This window comes from Protopterus annectens, chromosome 5.part1 (assembly GCF_019279795.1).
Source record: "Protopterus annectens isolate FY-2018-M chromosome 5.part1, PAN1.0, whole genome shotgun sequence".
Lineage (NCBI taxonomy): Eukaryota > Metazoa > Chordata > Ceratodontiformes > Protopteridae > Protopterus > Protopterus annectens.
The window spans coordinates 748,208,542-748,234,263 of record NC_056736.1 but is presented as its reverse complement, the minus strand read 5'-3'; the positions used below and the strand labels follow the sequence as shown (position 1 = coordinate 748,234,263).

Here is a 25,722-nt window from a genome sequence, read left to right as displayed (position 1 = left end):
TTATCAATTTCACATGCTTAAATACCAGCAATTTCTAATGTCTCAAATAAAACAAAAGATGAGCACACACCCTCAACAGTCTGAATTGAAGGAAATGCAGGATCTGTTGCATGCAGCTGAACAGGTGGGCAAACATACTTTACAATGTGGATTTGATTCCTTGGAAGCTTCCTGTAGAGCAGCTGTTACTGGGTCTGTTATACATAGGCATGCTTGGTTAAAGGAACAAACTCTGCCTGATCATGTTAAAGCAAAGTTACTATATGCTCCCTTACAGCAGGATGTCCTATTTGGGGTTAAAGCAGAAGAAGTCTTAAAGAAAATGGAGGATAAGGCAAAATCTATGCAGACGGTCAAAGATTTCTTACAGGTTCAGCCCCCTCGCTTCAGCAGAAATTGGCCAACAAAAAATTGGTCCTTTCCAGCTACTGACAGACCACAGAGGCCACAGAGCGGTAAATATAGACGCCCAAGAGGCAGAGGACAAGCTCAAACCCACTACAAACCTCGACAATGGGGCACTGCAACACAGAAGGGAGGAGAAGACAGGTCCCAAACTACTAGAAGGCAAAAGCAATGACTTAAACCTCATATGGCCAAGCAAAACTCTCTTGGCAGCTCCCTTGGGAGGAAAATTAGCACTTTTTACAGACAACTGGCGCATCGTCACAAAGGACAAATGGGTCCTAGACATTATTTCACAAGGATACAGATTCCACTTCCACACCTTGCCAACGATAAGAGGAATGCCAAACCTGCCACAAAATCAATGGGCAGAGGCAAAAAAACAAATTACAGTTCTCATGGACATGAGAGCCATTCAACTGGCCATTCAACTGGTACCTACACGGGAGCAAGGCCAAGGATTTTACTCAAGGCTCTTTCTAGTCCCCAGAAAGGACCATGCTTGGAGACCCATTCTGGACCTTTCAATTCTAAACACCTTCTTACAAGTACCCAAATTCAAGATGCTAACACTATAGCAGCTTCTTCCCATGCTGGGCAAGAAAGCATGGCTAGTAACGTTGGACCTCAAGGAGGCATACCTGCATGTCCCTATCAGACAAAATTGCAGAAGATACCTCCGTTTCATTGCAGGTTCAACCCATTACCAATTCTCTGCAATGCCCTTTGGCTTATCCACTGCGCCCAGGGTCTTCACAAAATGCCTGGCACCAGTAATTGCATACTGCAGACAAAGAGGAATTCAAATATACCCATACCTGGACGACTGCCTCATCCAAGCAGGAAGCAAGGACATCCTCTTACAACATCTGGCTTTTGTAAAACACCTTCTAAGTTGCCTAGGGTACACAGTAAACGAAAAGAAATCAAAATTAGTACCCTCACAAAATATGACATTCCTGGGTGCCAGCTTGAATACAATGGCCCAGATGGCTTATCTGACTCCAGACAAACAACTGCAACTGACTCAATATTTCAAAACAATGGCAACAAAGACCCAACTCCCTGCAAGAAAAATTCTGCAGGCCTTGGGCTTCGTGGCATCTTGCATACTACTAATGCCATTTGCAAAGCTGCATATGAGGAAATTACAGTGGTACCTAAAAAGCGTATAGATTCAACACAGCCACAGCTTGGACACAATGATATCTCTCATTCCCTGCCCTCAACAAGAGTTTCTATGGTGGTCACAGGCATGTCACCTCAACAAGGGTCAGCCTTTCACCTTGCCCCCAGCCAGGCAGACTATGACAACAGATACATCGGACTATGCCTGGGGGGCACACATGGCAGGACGGTGCGTTCAAGGCATATGGACTGCAGAACAAAAGAATCTGCACATCAATCAAAAAAAAAATGCTAGCTGTACAGAATGCCCTGACAGCCTTCAAAGACCTCTTACATCCAGGACAGCTTACAATAAGGACAGACAACACCACATTAATGTGGTACATAAACAAACAAGGGAGTACACACTCCTACCCTCTATGCAGGCAAGCAATGACCTTGTGGAACTCAGCACTGGCTTACCAAGTTCAGTTACAAGCTCAATTCCTGCCAGGAAAAAAGAACACATTGGCAGACTACCTCAGCAGAAACATCATGGATCCCCACGAGTGGAAACTGGATCCACAATTATTTGCAATGATAACTCAAAAATGGGGCCACCCAGACATAGATCTGTTTGCCAGCCCCCAAAACTACCAGCTAACAAAATTTTGTACAGGGACGCTTCACCATCAAGCTTGGAAAGTGGACGCACTCTCATTCAGTTGGAAAAACCTGATAGTATATGCCTTCCCTCCATTGCTTCTTCTCACAAAGGTGCTGCTGAAAGTCAGGATGGAGAGACCCAGAATGATACTCATAGCCCCAGACTGGCCACGCCAGCACTGGTGCCCACTACTAAGGAATATGGCCCAGGGCCCACCTTGGATTTTACCGCAAATTGCTCATTTGCTCACACAGCAAGACAGTCAGATTCTACACAGCCAGCTCAAAACCTTAAATTTAGCTGCATGGCAAATCACCTAAGCAACCAGCCAGCTCCTCTTCCTCAAGCTGTTATGGATGTTATTCTGGAAGCCAGGAGGCCCAGCACCAGGAAGGCCTACTCGGACAAATGGAAAAGGTTTTGCACCTGGAACCAAGCTAAAGGCCAAAATACCCTTCAGCCACACATACCACAGATTCTACAGTATTTAACTGAGATGTTGCACAAAGGACTTTCTTTTTCATCTATTAAAATCCACGCCTCAGCTATTTCAGCCCACTACAACACGGATCCTCCCTTATTTTCACATCCGCTTCTAAGGCAGTTTCTCAGAGGAGTCAAAAACATTGGGCCCCCCCAGGAGAGCACCTACACCAACCTGGACCTCAATTTTGTTCTGGAAAAACTTACGCTACCTCCTTTTGAACCAGCCTTCTCAGCTGACTTAAAGTTTATATCATGGAAGACTGCCCTGCTGCTAGCAATAACTTCAGCCAGAAGAGTCTCAGAGCTTCAGGCACTAATGGCAGTAGAGCCTTTCTCATTTTCCATCAAGACAGTTTATCTACGAACTAACCCCTCCTTTATGCCCAAGGTGGTATCCAGTGTGGCTCTAAATCAAACCATTCATTTACCCACCTTCTTTCCAAATCCACAGAACAAAGGAGAAAGACTCCTGCACTCCTTGGACATTCACAGTCAACTACGTTACTACTTGGATAAAACTAAGGTTTTCAGAAAATCTGACCAGCTCTTTGTATCCTATGCTGCAGCTTCACAAGGGAAGGCTATATCAAAACAGACCAATTCCAAATGGATAGGACATTGCATTCGTTTTTGCTACACCCATCATGGAAAACCAGTTCCTGCTACCATAAGGCCCCACTCCACCAAGGCAGCAGGCACATCTACAGCCTTCCTCTGGGGGGTGCCAACCAAGGATATTTTGGAATCTGCATCTTGGAGTTCAGTACACACCTTCACCAAACGCTACCACTTACCTCTTTAACTCTAAGACTAGAGCTGGCTTCGCCATTGCAGTTCTGCAGGGCCTTCTAGCCTCCTCTAACCCTGTTTGACTCCACCTCCCATCCTTAGCGTTGGGATTCTACCCAAGTGTGATGACTGCAGCATGGTAACACGAACATAGAACAGTTTTGTACCTACCATAAATGTAGATGTTCGAGTGTATACCCTGCTGCAGTCCAGGTTACCCTCCCTCCATCTCCTCTGACCCAACTAAAACTTTTCAATACCTTCAAATCTGATACTACCTTTGTGGTGTATTTGCTTATACCTGGAGGGATGTTTTATTTATGCTAAACTTTTTAGATTGGTACTATTTATTGACCACCTTTTTGGGGGGGCACCTGACATCTGGGGCAAGAAAAACTGAAGAAAATGGTGTCGGATGCATCATATATACTCCTGGCGCACTGATGTCGGGGAAGAAGCGACAGCAACCGACGCCGGACCAAGACTTTGGAATTCAGGCCGACTGCGGGACCGCCTGACGACAGGATAACCCAAGTGTGATGACTGCAGCAGGGTATACACTCGAACATCTACATTTATGGTAGGTACAAAACTGTACTATAAGGATGGGGAAAAAAAACTAACCATTTGAAATGTTAGGACCCACTAGAGCAAGTCCCAAAACAGTGACTGAATGGCCAACAGACTTGCATATACCAAGTCCAAGAAAGCCATTTACTAGAATATTCCCTTTTCTCCAAGGTATGGAGATCCGCGTTGGTTTGTGGGGTGTACATGTATATAAAATCTATGTTTGAGGAGTGTGGGGTGGCTTGCCCTCCTGCAAAAAAGAAGTTTAAAAAAGAGCAATGTTCGAGATTTTTGTTCTTCCTGGATTTTTCTTTTTTTTTTCTCTCGCTTGCTAACAATTGGCATTTGGAGTGCTAGTCTTTCAGTAGGGAGCCATTAAAAGTGTATGCTTCTGCAACTTTGATTTTCAGAATTTTGAATTGTCTGACTCTTGTTAAAGTTTATTCTGACTAATTGTGAAAGTATGAGGAATGTTTGGTCTGTAGTTGCTTCCTGTGAGGAGAAATCTGCCTCATGTTTTTTCTTCATGTTTACTGGCCACAACTCGTAGTTTAAAATGTGTGTATAACTCTGTTGATACTTTTTCCAGGGATATGGAACTCGTAGTTTAAAATGTGTGTATAACTCTGTTGATACTTTTTCCAGGGCTATGAAACTCGTAGTTTAAAATGTGTGTATAACTCTGATACTTTTTCCAGGGCTATGGAACTCGTAGTTTAAAATGTGTGTATAACTCTGTTGATACTTTTTCCAGGGCTATGGAACTTGTAGTTTAAAATGTGTGTATAACTCTGTTGATACTTTTTCCAGGGCTATGGAACTCGTAGTTTAAAATGTGTGTATAACTCTGTTGATACTTTTTCCAGGGCTATGGAACTCGTAGTTTAAAATGTGTGTATAACTCTGTTGTTACTTTTTCCAGGGCTATGGAACTCGTAGTTTAAAATGTGTGTATAACTCTGTTGTTACTTTTTCCAGGGCTATGGAACTCGTAGTTTAAAATGTGTGTATAACTCTGTTGATACTTTTTCCAGGGCTATGGAACTTGTAGTTTAAAATGTGTGTATAACTCTGTTGATACTTTTCCAGGGCTATGGAACTTGTAGTTTAAAATGTGTGTATAACTCTGTTGATACTTTTTCCAGGGCTATGGAACTCGTAGTTTAAAATGTGTGTATAACTCTGTTGATACTTTTTCCAGGGCTATGGAACTTGTAGTTTAAAATGTGTGTATAACTCTGTTGATACTTTTTCCAGGGCTATGGAACTCGTAGTTTAAAATGTGTGTATAACTCTGTTGTTACTTTTTCCAGGGCTATGGAACTCATAGTTTAAAATGTGTGTATAACTCTGTTGATACTTTTTCCAGGGCTATGGAACTCGTAGTTTAAAATGTGTGTATAACTCTGTTGATACTTTTTCCAGGGCTATGGAACTCATAGTTTAAAATGTGTGTATAACTCTGTTGATACTTTTTCCAGGGCTATGGAACTCGTAGTTTAAAATGTGTGTATAACTCTGATACTTTTTCCAGGGCTATGGCCACTGGTACTGTTTTGAGGAGGTTTGCCTTTTTGCATTCTTGGAATCTCCCAGATGATGTGAAAAATGAGATTTTAAATTCTACTTTGGCTAGAGATTTAGTTTTTGGTCCAGCTGCTGCAGAGGTTATCAGAGTGTGATGAGAGAGCAGTAAACTGATACAGGGAATCTCAGATATTTTAGTCTTCCTTTTCCAAGAAATTCTGTAACCCCTCATCCAGGTCTGACAAAACGGCCTCAGCAAAATGCTGGTAAAGAGATATTTAAGAAGCCACGTCAAGGGGGTTTCAAAAATGATACCTCCCCAACAAAGGACTGTCTAATAAGTCAGAATAACAGTTTAAAGGACCATGCCCCCCCTTCCAGAAAGTCTGAATCCCCACTTCTTTCTCTGGCAACAGGTAGTTTCAGACAAATTAATTTTGAAGGTCAGATGTAATGGGATCCTATCTCGCCTACATTCACAACAGATGGGTTCGGAGCCGATCCATCGGCTCCGACTCGGCAACTAATACACTAGCACAAAGTCTCTCATTGGCTGGGCTACTCCCTATCCCAGGATGCACTACACCTGCTTCCCCAGATCTCGTTTGCCGCTTAACAAGCTGGACGTGGTCTCGACTTGGCTGGAGCTAAGTGGTTCTTTTTACCTTATTGGTCCTTGACCTAGGGAATTTTTGTCTATATTAACCAAACAGCTGTTTTAACAGCTATTTCTTACTATTTCTTATTGGGTTTTTTTTGAGTGCTTGTTTCCAAAAAAAATTTAATTTGTTCAGTCGGGTAAGGCCCGTTTAAGTTAGAGGGCCTTTGCCCTACCTTTGAGTGCTATTAGGTTTTATTAACTTTTGGTTAGTTGTTTTTTGGGCAAAGCCTGTTTAAATTAGAGGGCTTTGGGCCATTTAACTTGTTTCTAATTGTTGTGAGGTAAACTTTCACCAGTACTCGCGCCAGTGTGTCTCGCGCTTTTCAGTTGGCGCAATTTGTGTATAGTGCTATACTTGTTGTGGTAGAGTAAGATTTCCATAGAGTTTGTACTTATTGTGGCCTGTATCATGTCTAAGGAACAAAAGTCAGGTTTTAAAAAATGCACTCGGTGCAAATATAAAATGTCCATTACAGACAGTCATTCAGTATGTGTTTATTGTTTGGGGCCGAAACATCTGCAAGAGACTTGTAGCGTCTGTCATGCGTTCTCCTCTAGAGTTCTTCAAGAACGCAAGAACAAATTAATATTGAAAGGGCTTATCAAACCTTCTTTTGAGGAAGCCTTAGATCTACCTGTTACTTCCAAAAAGAAAAGATCGTCGGCTCCGACAAGTCCGTCGGAACCGACTTCTAAAAAGACAAAATTGACCTCTTCTTCCTCGGCTCCACTGACTTCGGGGCCGAGGGTCGAAGGGTCTGCCTCGATACCTCCTACCTCGGCTCCATTGCCTTTGGAGCCGCAAGTTGGAGTATCGAGAGGTGAATCACCTCCATCGGTTCCAATGGCTTCGGAGCCGGTGGAAGTGTGCAGCTCAGACTCTTCCCCCTCGGCTCCGAAGAAGGCTCCTTCGGTGCAGATGGTGGTCCATGCTGTGGTGGAGTCTGCGCCGATAGCATTGGAGCCGTTTCGGAGCCGGTCCCCTTCTCTCTCGGAGCCGAGAGGAAAGTCTTCTCGATTGTCTACCTCCTCTAAATCATCGAGACTTTCAGATTCGGACCTGGATAGGGTTTTACAGAGGCTATTCCAATCTCCAGTGTTTACTAAATTGGTCTCGGCTCCAGCACAGTTAGCTTCGGAGCCGATCCCCCCTCCAACACATTCGATTCCTCCTCCAACCTCCTCGGAGCCGTTGGAGTCGGTGGTGGTGGAGCAAAGCGGAGCCATACGGTCGGAGCAGAGACCCTTCGAGGTCTCGGTTCCGACTGTGCTTCCTACCCTGTCCTCCGGTTCAGGGTTTGGTACTGCGACCTCTTCAGCCGGGCCCGAGGGGAACACTTTGGGATTGGGTGCTTGTGCCTAGTCTTCCTCTCGAGCATCGGCTGCTGGAATTCCCAGTGCCATCGTGGCCTCTAGACCAGTGACCTCCTTGGATTCTGGAGGTCCGCCTTTGAGGCCATGAGGAGCGCGCTGGCCATGCCTCTGCCGGTTCAGCAAGATTCTACCTCACCGTCCCTAGATTTGGAGACTGGTGCCTCTGTTGTGTTGCAGCTCCCGGCAGCGGGCCCCAGGGCCTGAGGATACCCCATCGGGTTCCTTCTTCGGGTGGTCCGTCCGAAACTGCTTCGGACGAACCCCCACGGAAGAAATTGTGTAAGAGGAAGCACGTAGACTCCCAAGATGAGTCTGTTACATCGGATACTGACCTCGATGACGCAGAAGGGTCCCCAAATCATCTTCGGATGATATCTCCTTCTCAGATATCTTGGAGATTCTGAGACAGAGAGGTGACTGGCAAGCCAAAACCCCTTCAGCTGAGGAGTCAGTCTTCCTCAAGGCCTTTGGGGCCCAGCCTTCCGCCTCCTGGGTGTCTCCGCCCTTCGATGAACTCCTTGATTTGGTTTCTCAAGGGCATGGGAACACCCTGATTCTGTGGAACCGGTGCCTGCGAGGCCCAATAAATTTTTGTCAGCCCCCCCCCAGAAGGAGTTTCTCACAAAGGGTGTGCCTGTAGATGCTTTGGTGGTGGCTTCTGCCACACAGCAGGACGTGGCAGAGGCTTCGACGTCTGTTCATCCTCCTAATAAGGATTCTAGGAGTATGGATAGGTACGGGAAGCATACCCTGTCTTCAGCGGCCTTTGCCTTACGGTCGCTGAACTACTTATGTCATTTTACGAGGCTCCAAAGGGATCTTCTCAAAGAGCTAAATGACTCTCTTGTTGGTAACCTACCTGAGGCGCTGGCCCCGACTGTTGGCGCACAGATGACTACCCTCCTTTCTATTGTTAACTCGTCCATGAGGCTCATTTCATATGCGGCCGAAGGGGCGAGTAGAGCAGCGGAACAGGCGTTGACCTCAGGAGACAAGCCTGGTTACGCTTGTGTTCGTTCGTGGAGGCCTTCAAGTCTTCCTTCGCCGACGCCCCCTTTGATGGGTCATCTTTGTTTGGACCCAAGATGAAGGACACACTAACTCGGTGCGGGCAGGAGGGCAAGACTTTGACTGCCGTTGGGGCCCGATTTTCCGCTCCTTCTAGGCCTTACCCCAAGGCTCGGAGAGGAGGGAAAATGTGGTTTAGAAAATCTCAGAAGTCTTTCCCTACTCCACCCAGTGATTCCCCCTCCAGAGGCAGGGGGGGGGGATTTTGGAAGACGCCGCCCCAGAGGTGGCAGAGGCCCCCGTAACTCTGGAGACCGCGATTCCTTTTGTGGTTCTTCATACAACCAGCGTCCCTGAGTTGTTGCCCGACTGTGCAACTCCGAGCCAGTCGGGGTCGTTTGGCGCACCCACAAGCTTGGGAATCCATAACAAGCGATCAGTGGGTGCTTCGCATTATTACCGGAGGTTATATCATCCCTTTCAACAAACCCCCCCCTTCTTTATGGGAAAGCCCTGACGTACCACCCAGTCAGCGGGATCAGGCAGCATTAGAGGTTTCAAAGCTGCTAGAAAAAGAGCCATCCAGCCTGTCCCCATCGACCAGATCGGATCAGGAACTTACTCAAGATTATTTTTGGTACCAAAAAAGACAGGGGACTTCAGGCCCATTTTGGACCTCAGTTCATTGAATCGCTTTAAAGAAGTCCAAATTCGAATGGTCACTCTTCAATCTATTCTTCCTTTGCTGGAAAAGATGCATGGATGTACTCCATAGATCTCCAGGACGCTTACTATCACATTCCCATAGCTCAAGAGTCCAGGAGACATTTACGCTTCCGCCTCAGAGTCAGTCATTTCCAATTCCGAGCACTGCCCTTTGGTCTCACCACAGCCCCAGGGTGTTCACCAAGTGTCTGGCAGTGGTAACTGCTCACCTGAGAAGTCTGGGATTCCAGGTGTTTCCTTATCTAGACGACTGGCTCCTTACTGCCACCTCCGAGCATCTACTACTCCAAGCGCTCAGAGCCACGTTCACCTTGGGCCGTTTCTTGGGGATCACGTTCAATTTGCAAAAATCTGTACTACAGCCATCTCAGCGTATTACTTTCATAGGCGCAGACTTAGACACAAAAAGAATGCGCGCCTTTTTACCGGCAGCAAGAATTCAGGTCCTACAAGATCAAGTCAAATCCTGTCTTCCCCTACTAAGAGCCCCGGCCCATCGGATCCTACAACTGTTGGGCTCGATGGCATCAACCATACTTTTAGTTCCCTTGGCCAGACTTCACATGCGAATTTTACAATGGCTACTGTCGGTTCAATGGTCTTATCAGGAACTTCCCTTGAACCACTTAATCATAATCACGGAAAGTTGCCGCCGAGATCTGCATTGGTGGCTTCTCCAATCAAATCTCGACCAGGGCGACCCTTTATACCTCAACGTCCGTTGCCACTGTGACTACGGACGCCTCCCAGGTAGGGTGGGGGTCATTACCTGGACAGGTCGGTCCAAGGCACATGGCAGATCCAGGAAACGATTTGCATATCAATGTCCTGGAGATGAGAGCGGTACTATTGGTACTCCAAGCTCTCCATCACGCCTCCCACAGGGCCCGATTACTATCCTATCCGACAACATGTCGGTGGTGTGGTACATAAACAAGCAAGGTGGAACCAGGTCTTACCCACTATGCAGAGAAACCATGAGACTTTGGCACTGGGCGGTAGCTACCAACCGCTTTCTAATGGCAACGCACATACCGGGGAAGTCCAATGTGATTGCGGACAGATTAAGCAGGACCATTCTTTTACCCCACGAGTGGTCCCTCAACCAGGGTATAGCTGCGAAAATCTTCGACAGATGGGGTCTTCCTTGCTGCGACCTGTTTGCCAGCCCTCACAATGCGAAATGCAGAGAGTTCTTCACACTGTTCCCTTCTCAGGGACAGATTCCCAGGGACACTCTGACTCACATTTGGCCCCGGTCTTCTCTACGCCTTCCCTCCGTTCTCCCTCCTACCGAGGGTGATACAGAAGGCCATTTACATGGAGAGCGAGATGATTTTGATTGCCCCGCACTGGCGTCAAGTTTGGTTTCCTTTCCTACAGAGGCATGCGATAGAAGGTCCATGGTTTCTGGATCCGTGCCAGACCTGTTGACTCATCAGTCAGGACGGCTTCATCCGTCTCTCAGGTCCCTGAAGTTGGCAGCATGGTTACTCCACTTCCATCCTTAGTCCGAGACAATGCTCTTTCGCCGGACGTGGTCCACATACTGTCTTCTTCTCATAAACCTTCCACCATCAAACTTTATTCCAGTAAATGGAAAAGGTTTGCCTTCTGGGCTCAAGAAGGGGGTATAGATCCTCTCACTGCACCAGTATCGGAGGTTCTGAATTTTCTGGCCTCCCTTTTTCAGTCGGGCTCTTCAGTTTCTACCATTAAGGTTCAGCTAGCAGCGATCTCTAATTTTCATGCTTCATTTGAACCTTCATTGATGTCTCACAAACTTTGTAAGGCTTTCCTTAAAGGGGCTTGGCTCCTTAGGCCTCCTTTATCTCATCCTGTCCCCTTGGGATTTGAATATGGTTCTTGCTGCCCTAACTGCCCGTCCTTTCGAACCAGCTGCTACCTGTGATTTAAAATTTCTGTCTTGGAAAACGGCCTTTTAGTAGCCATAACGTCTGCTAGGCGAGTTTCAGAACTTCAAGCTCTTTGTTCTGATCCTCCCTATTTGATTTTTCACAAGCATAGAGTTTCATTGAAATTAAACCCTGCATTTATGCCAAAAGTGGCCTCCTCTTTCTGTATTCAACAAACTATAGAACTCCCTGTCTTTTTCCAGAATTCTCTAATAACGCAGAATATACTTTGCATCAATCGGACGTACATAGACAACTGCTTTTATTTGAATAGAACCGCTCAAACGCTGAAATCAAATCAATTGTTTGTTTCCTTTGCAGTGAACAAATTGGGTCAACCAGTAACAAAACCTCCATATCTAAATGGATTAAAGATTGTATCATTTTTATTTATTCACAGGCTAAAAAGACCTTCCCTTTCCAGTCAAGGCTCATTCTACCAGGGCAATGGCTACTTCCGTAGCTTTTCACTGAAGTTATCAATAGATGATATTTGTGCTGCGGCAACCTGGACTTCTCCGCACACTTTCATTTCTCATTACAAATTGGATGTGGTTTCTCGAGGCAGAGCTTCCTTTGGTTCCACAGTTCTCAGGAGTGTGTTCCAATGAGCCACCCGGGATGTAGGTGCTAGGGACGCTGTCCCATCTGTTGTGAATGTAGTAGATAGGATCCCATTACATCTTTTAGTTATGTACTTACCATAACTTCGGATGTATGGGATCCATCTCGCCACATTCATAAGTACCCACCCTCCTTCCCCTTCCATTCGGATTTAGAGGAGCTGTAGTCCCTTTTTCTTGGTGATCTTTCTTGAAGAACTTTAGTTGGTTATAGTGACTACTAGTTTTTCTGTGTTTGCATGGATGTATGAAAGCGAACAAACAAGATCTGGGGAAGCAGGTGTAGTGCATCCTGGGATAGGGAGTAGCCCAGCCAATGAGAGACTTCGTGCTAGTGTATTAGTTGCCGAGTCGGAGCCGATGGATCGGCTCCGAACCCATCTGTTGTGAATGTAGGCGAGATGGATCCCATACATCCAAAGTTATGGTAAGTACATAACTAAAAGTTTTCAAGGTTACAGATGGCAGTGGGAAGAAATCTGTCCTTTTCTGGTGTCATTCCTCATCCACCAGACCAGGCCCCTCTATTTCCTCATGTTCTTCAACATACGTTGTCTCAGGGAATAATACAGCCAGTTCCTCCTTCCTGGTTGGGAAAGGTTTTTATTCAAGGATCTTTTTAGTGCCAAAGAAAGAAAATGCCTGGAGGCAAGGTCTGGATCTTTCTTTCCTAAACCAAATTGTGATAGTGGTCAAATTCAAAATGCTGTCTTTTTATAACCCGTTACATTTTCTTCCTCACTTAAATTTTCTGGTAACACTAGAATTAAAAGATGCTTATCACATCCCTATTCATTCAGATTTCAGGTGTTTCTTAAGGTTTTGTGTGTCTGGATCACATGATCTGTTTTCTCTCTTAGCCTTTGAACTGACTGCTGCACCAAGAGTGTTCACAAATTGTCTGACTTCAATTATAGCTCATTGCAGGCTACAGGGTATCCCTATTTTTCCATATTTAGATGAGTTGCTTATCTTTGCAGGGACTTTATCAAGGTGTCAAATCTCTTACTTGAGTGAGAGATCTGTTACACAAACTGGGATGCTAAGAGAACATTCAAAAGTTTTTTTTGACTCTGTTACACAGGATTGTGCTTATGGGATTTCTGCTAGGCACCTTGGTTCAAAGAGCTTTTCCTTCATAGGTAAAACTAGATCTGTGTCTAGATCTACTTCTGGAATTTTCCACTCAGACCTAAGTTTCTGAAGGGAATACCTTTGGATTTTGGGTATCAGGACTTCACATAAAGATACAGAGGTATCTGAAGGCTCTTTGGTCCCAACACCAATGCCCATTATCTTTATAAATCACAATTCTGGGATTTGTCAGAAGAGACATTGGTTGGTGCAAACAGCAAGTATCCCTAAATCCAGGTCTCCCCTTCAACCCCCCCAGCCCCAAAACAGTCAGTCAGTAACCAGACACTCTTCGCATTTTGCTTGGAGAGAAGTTTCAAGACTGATAAAAGTGCAAGTGTTTGGGACTCCAAGGACCGACACAAGCTCATAAATGTAGATATGCTCGCGCTAATAAAGGCACTTAAGTCTCTGAATCACATTTGGTCCCTTGGACCTTCTCAGGTTGTTACAGACAATGGCACAGTCATGTGGTACATCAACAAGCAAGGGGGAAAGCAGGTATTACTCCCTTTGCATACTAGCCATGTTAGCATGAGATATAGCTTTACAGCACAATCTCACTCTACAGGCATCCTACATCCCATTGGAGCAAAACTGTATGGCAAGCACTTCGAGCAGGACAAACACAGACCCTCTCAAATGACAAGATCAGGAGGTCTTCCAAAATCTGTAGGGAGTTCCTCAAGTAGACCTGTTTGCCTCTTGTCTGAATAATGTGCTAACACGATTCTGCTCCATGACTCCATGCAAGAAATGGAAGACAGCTGTCTTTTCCTGTGCTCATACAGGAGTTTTCTTGTATGCTTTTTCCACCCCTTCCACTGATATCCAGGGTACTAATGAATATTCAGAGGGAAACCCCCAAGATCTTTATGGTGACTCCCTTCTGCCCAGGCAACAGTAATTCTCCCTTCTGTTATAAATATCCAGGGACAGTTGCCACAAGCTTCCTCACAAAATAGATTTCCTCAGACAGTAACAAGGGGTATTTGTTACATACGGCCTCAGTCAACTTCAACTGACTGCCTGGATGATGAGGTCTTTAGCAGTAGGTACTAATGGAGGCAAGAAGCCTGCTCCTAGAAAATGTATATATAAGCAAACGGAAAAGGGCTTCTTTTTAGTGCCACCAGCATAACCAGCAGACTTTCAGAGCTGGTGTTTCTCTGGTTTTACAAAATTTATGCGAGTTAGTATTATTTGACCTTTCTTACTCCTTCATGAAGCTTCATTTATCGGCCATTTCAGCATGTCTGCCCATGGCTCCCCCTGTTTCAATGCATTAAGTAAAAGTTTTTTAAGAGGTTTTGCATAAGAGACCTTCATGAAAACTGGTGGCTCTTCCTTGGGATCTTAATTTTGTGTTAGAGAAACTAACATTTGCTCCACCTGAACCAGCTCATCCGGCTGATTTGATGTTGTTAACATGGAAATTTTACTGGTTGCTGTGATCTCTGAAAGAAGTGCATCTGAGTTGCAAGCTTTTATGGTGAGTCAGCATGACGTCTGTCCAAAGAGGCAGGGTTTCTTTGATAACTAATCCTTCTTTTATGCACAGTGATATATGCATGTACTTTAAGCCAAGCTATTCATCTCCCTGTTTTCTTTTGTGCACCTAAAAATGAGAGAGAGAGAGAGAGAGAGACCGACCGACCGACCCATTCCTTTTGTCCACAGACAACCCTGACGGAACAAAGCCTTTCAGATCAGTGTATCATTTCATGTGAAGGTAAGAAGAAGGGACAATCTGTGCAAAATGGACCATTTCCAAATGGCTGTCTCAGAGCTATTTACCATTTGTTGTTCTCACCACAAGCAAACTATTCCAGGCAAGGTTAAGGCCAAGTCTACCAGGACTTGGCTTCATCTGTGGGTTGTTGGAAAAGGTTAGATTCTTGAAATATTCTAGAAGCAGCAGCTTGGTCCTCTGTACATACATTTACAAAGCACTATAAGCTTGAGTCCTTCAGTAATGTAGATGACACTGTACTATGACCATTCTGCAGGGGCTCCTGGTCTCTTCTCCTTCCACCCCAGAAATGTTGTAAACTTGAGTAATCTACTCCTATTACCAAGGATACTGCAGCAGCAGTCAATATTATGATGACAGTTCAGTTGTGTACGTAAACTTACTGTACCAGTAGATGTTCAAATGACCACTGCTGCAGTAGCCACTTCCTCCCTCCATGCCCTTTATTTTTTATGCACAAAAAAAAGAGACCAAGTCTCACGATCCACTCCGAGTATTTATTAGCACTTTTGTCGTATAAATAGAGACTTCTTCAGATAAACACTACAAAACAGAAACAGATGCATACCCAGCAGTCTTATATATACCACCCCTAACACAACACAAGCCTCTTAAAGTTGTAGGCACAGTTATGTGCAAAAAGATACATATATTTCCCACCAATAAAAACTTATAATAAACAGTTTGTAGAACTAGGTGAAATTGTAAAAAGGCACTGGGGGTTGTTTATGATCGAGTCTGAATACTCAAATATTGTAGGTGCACGCCCTCAGATTGCTTACAAAAAAGATGTTAACATAAAAAATATGTTAGAGAAATTTAATTATACAAGAACCGATGGTAGAATGAATGTGTGCATATTATGCACAATGTAAATATGTGTTAGAAACCAAGGAGGTTACCATTCCTAATTATGGTAAATGCATATTAGATAAGAGATACAACTGAAATAGTAAGGGGGTTGTTTATTTAGCCTATGCACAGAATGTCCAGGGTTCTATATGGGAAAAACTATCAACTCCCTTAGGACCCGTGTATACCAACACTATTATGATATTTCAAAAAAGAACAGCAAAACACATTATAGAAAACGGTGCACATTCTTTCAAGTTTGTGATTATAGACCAAGTTGTAATAGGTGAAAGGGGGGGGGGTGATTTTTGAAGCAAAAGAATTGAGATGGCAGCTTGGGTCACAAGCAACAGTATATATAGGATTAAATGATTTTATATCTGTCAGCTCCATTTTAAGGCTTAGAACTGATTTTATTATACATTAGAATAATTTTTTTTGTATCATTTTTAGTTTTTATAGGTGGGCTGTGGTTCATTACTCTTTATTTTTAATTATGCTTGTGTGTGTGTGTGTGTGTGTGTGTGTGTGTGTGTGTGTGTGTGTGTGTGTGTGTGTGTGTGTATATATATATATATATATATATATATATACACATAATCTATATCTATATGGTTCCCCTTCAGAAGGTCGAACGGCTGAAATCTCGAAAAGCATATGGTCGAGATCATATGCTCGGAATTTCAGAAGTTCGACCTTCTGAATGGGGATTGGCATACAGCGCAGAACGGGAGATTTCCCTTTCTGCGCTGTAGTGCAATCTCGGAGTTAGAATAAATAAGTTGTGGGGGGTGCAGGGGGGCTTGCCCGCCTGCAGAAACATTGTTTCGTGTTTTATTTTTTTTATTTCCCTTTCGGAGGGTCGAGCATTTGAAATTTGAGCATATGGCTTCAGCCATATGCATTTCAAGATTTCAGCATTTCGACCTTCTGAGGGGGAACCATATATATAAATATGTGTGTGTGTGTGTGTGTGTGTGTGTATATATATATATATATATATATATATATATATATATATATATATATATATATATATATATATATATATATATATATATATATATATATATATATATATATATATGTGTGTGTGTGTGTGTTTGTGTGTGTGTATCTGTATGTACATGTATAAAATATAATGTTGTTACTCCTGTGTCCTGTCTGAGCACTCTCTCTCTCAGTTGACATAGCAGGTCGGAAGAATAAATCAAAAAGTAGTTGCACAAAGCAACGTAAGCAGTAAAAAAGCGAACTCAGACACCATGACATATAGAGACTAAACATTAATGAAGAACAAATAAAATATGGTAAGTGCTTTCATGGCAAAACAGCCGCTTCATCTTACAATAAAAAATAAACCAATTTAACCAATCAAACATTTATAAATACATCACGTGTTCACTCAGAAGCTCCTTTCATAAACTTTCGTTCATAAAAAAGTGAACCAGTCAGATCAATGTCTAAAATCATGTGTTCTTAAAACAGGCTTAACAGAGACCACTTCATTTAAACCAGGGGGAACTGTCCGCTTGTAGAGAAATAACCCATTTAAGTTCATGACACTCTGTCCGGTTTTTAACATTACTGCCTCTAATGTTCGTAGAAACAAGTTCTAGGACCACAAACTTAAAGGAATGATTACTGCCAGTTTCATTCACATGTATAGCTAATGCATTAGTTAATTTATCATTATGGACGTCACACGTATGCCCTAGGATCCTGCCTTTAAAAAGATGGATCTGAAGTAGTTAATTTGCTCTGCAACCTGTGGGTATCTGATCCGATCTCGGATCCGAGCCGGCAGCTTTACAAGCTACAAGATCCGAGCTCCTAGCTCCTCCCCCCTCCCCATAATCCCCTGCCACTAACTGTATTACTTAATAATTAACTTATTGCATATATATAAAATACAGCTACATATTATTTCAACTTTGTATGCTGTATTCTTGTAAGTACTGGTTTAAGAGAAACAGCTGCATTCAAACCCGGATATACATCAGCTGATAAACGTATAATCCATTCATACTCCCTAATATTTAACAGGTTACTCAGATCTCCTCCCCTATAAGATTTGTTCACTATGTCTAAAACTCTGAACATAAATTTATGACTTTTCCCATGATCTTTAATATGTTTATATAGAGCATTGTTTTCACATTCTCTCCTAATATCAGACTTATGCTCTATAATACGGTCTTTTAGCTTCCTCGTCGTCTTTCCAATATAGAATGAGGAGCATGCAACACAAGTTGCTAGATAGACCACATTGTTGGAAATACAGGTTGCTGTATTATGGAAAACAAACGTTTGTTTTGTATTTGGATGTTTAAATACACTATTATAAATCCTATCCAAACTAGAGGCAGGAGCAATATCATTGCAGCAGCTACAGTTATGACAGGGAAAAGTTCCATTTCTAACACCTCTAGAAGAACTTGTCATATTACTAACAAAATCCTTATAACATAAGCTTTTCAAGGATCTTTTGTTTCTATACGCAAATGATGTCTTACTTCCTACTAATGTCCCTATATCATCTTGTGCCAAGAGCACTTTCCAATATTTATTTATTATGTCCTTCACTATATAAGACCTGGTGTTATAAGACATAATGAACCTCAGTTTTACTTGTTCAGGTATATATGCATCTATATTAATATCAGCCTCAATATCTACATTCAATATAGGCTTATAAAGAGTATACCTACTACTTTCTATATTCTCTCTCATATTATTTAATAGTGTTTTATGATAACCACTATTACTAAAATCAGTGCATGCGTTTCCCATCTGTTTCAAAAAGACCTCTTCAACAGTGTTCAATCTACTTACCCGTGCCAATTGTGCCTTAACTATACCACGAAACACATGTGGTGGATGCATACTAGATGCATGTAAATATCTACCCATGGACACTTCTTTCTTATATATAGAAGTATTAATAATATCTTGTAGTGTCAAACTCGCATCTAAAAAGTTAACACAAGAACTAGAATAGTCCATTTTGAATTTTAAGAAAGCAGTTGTACTATTTAAGTATGAAACAAACTCATTAAGTTCAGACAAAGAGCCTCTCCAAAAGAATAGGCAATCATCCACTAACCTCTGATAGAAGCTTACATTATCATTTACGTATTTCTCTCCATTAAAAATATGAAGTTTTTCCCACTGATATAACACAATATTGGCGTAGGTGTTCGCCACTGGCGTACCCATCGCTACACCTGTGAGTTGCAGGTAATATTCCTCTCTAAACAAAAATATATTGTTTCTTAACACAACATCAAGTAACATACATATATTTTCAATGTGTCTATCTGTATATGAAGAGTTCTGTATTAAAAATTCACGTATAGACTCTAAACCGAAATAATTCGGAATAACTGTAAATAAAGAAGTAATGTCCATCACCACCATATGCATAGAAACATTTGACATCCCACCTTCATGAGCCTTTATCTGCCAAAGTTTTGTTTTCCTTAATAAATCATCGTATCCTTCAACACAGTCGTGCAATGTGCTAATAAAGGATTCCACTGTCTCTGTAGATATACTGAGATAGGCTCAGTGGCCCAACCAATGCCCGAGACTATTGGTCTCATTGGTGGATCAGTTTGTGACTTATGGACTTTAGGGATCCCATAAAGTTGTGGTATGACTGGACTTGGAACAGTAAAATAATGAAACAAATCAAGGGAAATATCTCCTGATAACTGTACATCATATATACACATATTGATATATGCTAAGCTTCTTTTTACTTCAACATATGAGATATTCTTAAACACCGTCTCATCAATTAAGAAATTCAAAACAGATTCATAATATTTTTCCTTATCCATTATTACTATAAGGCCAACCTTATCAGCTTGTTTAGTTATAATATCCTGATTTTGCCTTATATGTTTCAATGCTTGATATTCTGAATATATAAGGTTATACACTTTCATAACATTCCTACTCAAAAAAACTTTCCTAATTTCATTCTCACAAAGATCATTAAAAGCTGTAAGAACTGGTACATTATTAGGAATAAAAGTACTTCTCCTTTTACAAACATTAGCATCATACATTTCATTTTTAAAAATAAGCTTCAGACTTATAGACAGCTACTTTTTGAAGAGCTCCTTAGCTGACTGGTGAGATTGTTCCTTTTTTTTTTCTCAAAAAAAGCTTTTTCTAGTGTTGATTGTGGTGTGTGTGTGTTCAGAGACCTATAGTCAGTATAGTTTGTCAGATAGTTTTCCCTTTTTTTTGTGTAGTGTTAGTTTTTCTGTGTCCCTCCTGCCCCACTTAGTGTTTGGGTGTGCGTGCATTGTGGTAGAGAATGGCTGAAGGGCCCAAAGCCATTTTTTCAAAATGTACTGAGTGTGGCCATAAGCTTTCCCCTGCTGATGGCCACACTCAGTGCGTTTTATGCCTGGGGATGGCTCATTTATAAACAGACTGCCAAATCTGTGCAGCCTTTAACCCCCGGGCACTTAGGGACAGGAAGAATAAGCTAATCCTGGCGGGCTTGCTTCCCCAGGATTCGGCTGCTTCTTCCTCTCCCGCCAAGGCTCAGGCTGTCTCCACAGCCCCAGTGCCTTCTGTTCCCCCCGCACAACCGGGGACTCAACCTCCCGTTTCGGGCTTGAGTTCGGGGGACTCTGGTGCCTCTTCCTCTATAGAGAAGAGGCACAAAGATAAGGAGAGACATAGGTCTCATAAAAGGCGGGCTGAGACTCAACCCTCAGCCCCACCATCTAAGCTAGCTAGCTCTCCCTCGAGGGTTTCCGGATCCTCCTCCTCTCGGCTCCGTTCGCCTAATTTTTCGCTGGAGCCGGAGGAGGAGTACCGGTCTCCCTCGAGGTCGTCGAGGCGACCCTCCCAGCCTGCCTCGACGACTTCATCTAGGTCGACCAGGAGCCTCACCGACACCGATATGGATTGGGTGATGCAACGATTCCTGCAGACCCAAATGCAGATGGGGGTGCTCTTGCCCCCCCCCCCCTCAGTGCAGCCTCTGTCTTTGCTCCAATTACTCCTTTTCCAACCCGTTTTTGGGTTTTGGAGTCATCGGATCTGGGCCCTTTCGGAGCCGGGGTTTCGTCGGCGTTGATAGCTCCGGTCTCTTTGCCGACCATGCCCTCGAGTGTTTCGGATCCGAGTTCTCGGGGCTGAGGGCCGAGCGTCGGATCCAGGGGAGTTGATGTGTCTTCGGCGCCACTGAGGTCGGAGCACACTTCTCTCTTGGATCCGACCACATCGGCTCCGACTCCGGTCCCTACTGGGAGAGTAGTTCTCCTTCGGCTTTTGAGGTAGTGGAGAGTGTGCTGTCAAGATCCTCCAGGTCCCTGGTCCGGGCTTCGGATCCCCCTGCACCCCCACTGCATATGGGTCTATCCTCAGTCATCCGTCCATTGGGACAGCCTGCCCAAGCCCTCCAGCCCGTTCCCGTGGAGGAAGAGGAAGCCGTTGATGAGCCCTCCTCGGACAGTCCCACCGAGGAGGTCCCTCGTAAACGGAGGTGTAAAAGGAGGCACCTGGACTCCCCTGAGTCTGTCACCACAGACACGGATTTGGATGAAAGGGAAGGTTCCCCAAGGTCACCCCCCGAGAGGATGTCTCCTTTGGAGACATCATATTGCATATTAGAGGGGGGGGTGGTCTGCCCAAAAACCTTCCGCGGACGAATCCATCTTCCTGGAGGCGTTTGAGGCATGCCCGTCTACCTCCTGGGTGTCCCCTATGGCTGACCCCCTGGTAGACCTTATTACTACCAGGGCGTGGAAGGAGCCCGACACCGTGGAGCCAGTCCCGAGACGGCCCGACAAAGTCCTTAGCCCCCCATCAGATAGACAGTCGTGGGCCAAGGGGTCTCCAGTCGATGCCATGTTGGTGGCGGCTGCCACGAAGAGAGAACTCACCCAAGAGAGTTCTTCAGTACACCCACCGGATAAGGAATCTAGAGCGCTGGACCTCATTGGGAAGCAGATGTTTGCTTCAGCAACCTTCTCAGTGAGGGCGCTGAATTATATGGCACATACCATTAGGCTACAGCGAGACTTGATTAAGGAATACGCTGCAGCCCCCCCCCCCCCCAGAGTCCATGTCGGTCGAGGACAAGCAGGTGTTTTCGACTCGTATGGCCAGTCTAAAATCCGTCTCTAACACGTCCATACGGCTACTCTCTCATGCAACCGAGGGAGCCGCGAGGGCAAGCGGAGCCGGGGTGGTCTTGCGGCGTCACGCCTGACTCCGCCTTTGCGATTTCGTGGAACCCTTCAAGGCATCCTTCGCGAATGCGCCCTTTGACGGGTCTTCGCTTTTTGGCAAGACCGTTCGCGAAACGCTGATCCAAAGCGAGAAGGACGGGAAGACGCTGTCTGCCATCGGGGTCTGCTTCTCTAATCCCCAATGATCCTTCTCAAGGAATCGGAGGGGACAAAAGAAGTTGTGGTTCCGCAAGTCTCAGCAATCCCATCCAGCTTCGGACCCCTCATCCTCCAGAGGCAGAGGAGGACAAGGTGGATGCCTGCCAGAGGCAGAGGGGCGCCGCGTAATTTCGGGTCTAGAGAGCTTTTCTCGGACAGACCCGCGCAGCAGCCCTGAGGGCTTACCCGACCATCTCTGGAGGCAGTCGGGCGGTTGGCGGAGCATCTGTCAAATTGGGAGTCCATTATGACAGATCGATGGGTGCTCTGGATCATATCCAGAGGTTACTCCATTCCCTTCCTAGGCCTTCCCCCTACAAGCAGACGCCTCCCCGATGTTCCACCCGATCAGAGGGAGGCAGCGGCTTCGGAGGTTTCGAAGTTGCTAAGAAAAAGAGCCATCCAGCCCATCCCCCCAGATAAGTCCGGATTGGGTTATTACTCCAGGTTCTTTTTAGTGCCAAAGAAGATAGGGGACCTAAGACCCATCCTAGACTTGTCCGCTCTGAACCTGTTCATCCCCAAGGAAAAATTCCGGATGGTCACACTTCAATCAATTCTCCCCTTGCTGCAGGAGAACGACTGGATGTGCTCTGTAGACCTCAAGGATGCGTACTACCACATATTGATGGACAGACGATCCAGAAGGTTTCTCCGCTTCCGGCTGGGTGCCAGTCATTATCAGTTCAGGGTTCTTCCGTTCGGCCTCACCTCAGCCCCCAGGGTGTTCACCAAGGTCAAGGCAGTGGTTGCAGCCCACCTGAGACTTCAGGGCATTCAGGTTTTCCCGTACCTAGACGACTGGCTCCTTACTGCTGCCAACAGGCATCAACTCTTGCCCAGAGTCTAGGCATCTCAGTGAATCTTCAAAAATCCTTCCTTCACCCTGTACAAGTATTAGAGTTCATAGGGGCCAGATTGGATATCCGTACTTCTCGAGCCTTTCTGACGTCGGACAGGCTGAGCAGCTTGTCGCTTCAGGTGCTTACTCTTCTTCAGAGCCAGGCTCCTGCGGCGGAGTTAGTCCTGAGGGCACTAGGGTTTATGGCAGCGGCAATTGGTCTATCCCTTCATGCACACCTGCGAATGCGGATTTTACAATGCACCCTCCAGGTTCAGTGGTCACTATTACTCTACCCGTTAAGCTCTTCGATCCCACTGAGCAGAGTTTGCAGAGACTCCCTTCTTTGGTGGCTTCACTCTCGAGAGCTGAGGCAAGGGAGACCCTTTGTGATTCCCCCACCCCAAGCCACGTTGACCATGGATGCTTCTCACCTCGGGTGGAGGGGGCATTGTTCGGGCAGAACCGTCCAAGGCACGTGGACTTCCCTAGAGACTGCTCTGCATATCAATGTCCTAGAGATGAGGGCGGTGCTTCTAGCGTTGCAAGCTCTCCACGACCTTCTACCTCTGGGGACTATTGCAATCCAGACAGACAATACGTCGGTAGTCTGGTACATAAACAAACAGGGAGGAACCAGGTCTTATCCCTTTTGTCGAGAGGCTATGAGAGTGTGGGAATGGGTGATATCCACCAACCGCTTTCTAGTAGCAATGCACATTCTGGGATGGTCCAACATATTAGCGGAAAACTGAGTCAGATAATTCTCACTCCGTACGAGTGGTCTCTCAATCCATCAGTTGCGAAGCAGATCTTCCGCAAGTGGGGTTGGCCTTGCTGCGATCTTTTTGCTTCTCCATTAAACACAAAATGCAGTGAGTACTTTGCAATACTTCCCCCCCCCCCCGAGGGGGAAGACTCCCAGAGCCGCTCTAGTTCATGCTTGGCCTCCTGGTCTTCTTTATGCTTACCCTTCCCTTCCGCTTATGACCAAGTTCATACAGAAAGCCTCTCGGTTGGGGAGCAAAGTTATCCTCATAGCCCCATTCTGGCCTCACCAGATCTAGTTCCCATACCTGCGGTCTCACAGTTTAACTCCCCCTTGGATACTGGAACCCATTCCAGACCTGATTTCACATCCCGCAGGATGTCAAAAACCCAAACCTGGTAAACCTCAAGCTTGCGGCTTGGTTGATCCAGTTCCACTGATGGCAAGGACTCCCGGTATGTCATCACCAGTGAAGGCCATTCTGGTAGCGGCTCATAAGCCGGCTACCAGAAAAATATATAATAGCAAGTGGAAATGCCTCTCCATCTGGGCAACAGACAAGGGCCTGGATCCTTTTACAGTTCCTATTCCGACAATCTTGGACTTCCTGTCGCTGATTTTTCAGCAGGGAGCAAGTGCTTCTACGGTTAAGGTGCAGTTAGCAGCCATTTCCCATTTTCATGTGGGAGATGGATTAGCGTCATTGGCATCCACAAAGTTATGCAAAACTTTCTTGCGAGGCATCTTTCTCTTGAAGCCTCCTGTGAAAACGGTGGTGCCCTCATGGGATTTGACACTAGTCTTGCAAGCCCTGATGAGTCCACCCTTTGAGCCTGCAGCCTCGATTCCTTTAAAATTCTTGTCCTGGAAAACGGCTTTTTTGGTAGCTATTACTTCTGCCAAGAGGGTTTCGGAACTCCAGGCACTGTGTATGAAACCCCCTTATCTCATTTTTCACAGGGAAAGAGTGTCTCTCAGGACTAACCTGTCTTTCTTACCTAAGGTGGCTTCGGAATCTAATTTCAATCAGTCAATCGATTTGCCCGTGTTCTTTCCAAATTTTCAGAATAAGGGGGAGTACATATTGCACAAACTGGACGTACGCAGGCAACTACGTTTTTACTTGCACAGAACTAAGGATTTTCGCAAGTCTGATCAGTTGTTTGTGTCCTTTGCAAAATCATCCAGGGGAAGGGCCATTTCTAAAGTAACCCTAGCAAATTGGATTTGTCAATGTATAGTTCAAGGGTATGTATCTTCAGGCAAACCAGCTCCTATAGGAATACACGCTCATTCTACCTGGTCCATCGTCACCTCAGCAGCTTTCTGGTCCAGGGTTCCCTTGGACAACATATGTTCAGCAGCTACCTGGTCCTCTTCTCATACGTTCATTCCTCATTATAAACTGGATATGATATCAAGAAGTAGGGCTTCTTTTGGCTCTGCGGTGCTTCGGAATATCCTTCCATAAGGCCACCCAAGTTTATTGTCTAGGTAGCTGGGGACTCTGTCCCACAGGTTGCAGAGCAAATGAAGTAACTACTTCAGATAAAGAAGTTATGTACTCACCATAACGTTCCATCTGAGTAGGTACTTCATTTGTCTGCAACCATCCCTCCCTGCCATCCCCCTAACCTTTTCTTGGGTTTTCTACTGGTCACCTGAAATTTTGTTGTCTTGAGGTTAGGTCTTCAGTATACCTCTGTCGAGGTTATGACTTAGATTGGGCAAAATTGATCTGAGGTAATACAGTTAGTGGCAGGGGATTATGGGTAGGGGGGAGGAGCTAGGAGCTCGGATCTTGTAGCTTGTAAAGCTGCCGGCTCGGATCCGAGATTGGATCCGATACCCACAGGTTGCAGACAAATGAAGTACCTACTCAGATGGAACGTTATGGTGAGTACATAACTTCTTTTTTGTCTTGCCAACATAAAATGAATTACAAGTTTGACATTTACCATAATAAACAACATTTGGGGTCTTACAGTCAGCATAAAAGTCAAGAGGAACTTTGTCCTCAAGTGTAGGATGTGTAATAGTGTTGGTCGTCCAAATAAATTTACAGGCACTGCAGGATTTGCACAGCAAAGTACCT

At 44.8% G+C, this 25,722-nt stretch overlaps 1 protein-coding gene across 1 annotated transcript in view; it reads left to right on the top strand.

Moving 5' to 3' along the window:
- The window catches only part of C2CD3 (C2 domain containing 3 centriole elongation regulator), a 2,415,762-nt gene that overhangs the window by 175,286 nt on the left and 2,214,754 nt on the right, over positions 1-25,722 (top strand). The window lies entirely within an intron of this gene.